The sequence below is a fragment of the Diaphorina citri genome, unplaced genomic scaffold (assembly GCF_000475195.1).
Source record: "Diaphorina citri unplaced genomic scaffold, Diaci psyllid genome assembly version 1.1 scaffold54373, whole genome shotgun sequence".
Classification (NCBI taxonomy): Eukaryota; Metazoa; Arthropoda; class Insecta; order Hemiptera; family Psyllidae; genus Diaphorina; species Diaphorina citri.
Genome location: NW_007431679.1, coordinates 1 through 461, shown reverse-complemented (window position 1 = coordinate 461; position 461 = coordinate 1). Strand labels below are relative to the sequence as shown.

The following is a 461-nucleotide window of genomic DNA, read 5'->3' as shown; positions in this document are numbered from 1 at the left end:
GCAGAATCTTCTGACGTAGTTCACGTGCGTGATGTTTACTCTGACCAATGTCGTATGGACTCGATCTGAAAATGAGAGAAAACATTGATAAGAAGTGAATAAAGATTACCTACGGCGCGAACGACCTGGTATTCCAGTGTTAAAACGCCTTATCCGAGGGGAAAAAAGAAAAGAAGATTAGGTACCTAACAAGCCTAGTTTGCTTCAAAGGTAGAGCGTCAGCTTTGTAAGCACTAAGCCGCCGGTTCGATTTCCGCCCGGGGCGAACTTTATCCTGAACAGATAAGGTTCGTTCTCGGAACGGCTGGCTTTCTCCTGTCTTCCTTCTCTCTTCGATTTCGGGACAATGAGACCTCCGTTGTTACAGTTCCCTCTATAAAACCTTTTCAAGACAAATATTTTCGCCTTTATTACCTTTGGTTTCTCGAGTAACGATTCTTCAGTTTCAAGTTCTGTTCTAC

General features: G+C 43.6%; 1 long non-coding RNA gene across 1 annotated transcript; it reads right to left on the bottom strand.

The window, feature by feature from the left end:
* LOC108254354 lies at window positions 1–461 on the bottom strand. Its single transcript, XR_001809900.1, has 2 exons — window positions 415–461; window positions 1–65 (listed from the first exon to the last, which is right to left on the bottom strand). It is a non-coding gene; the product is annotated as an uncharacterized LOC108254354 (long non-coding RNA).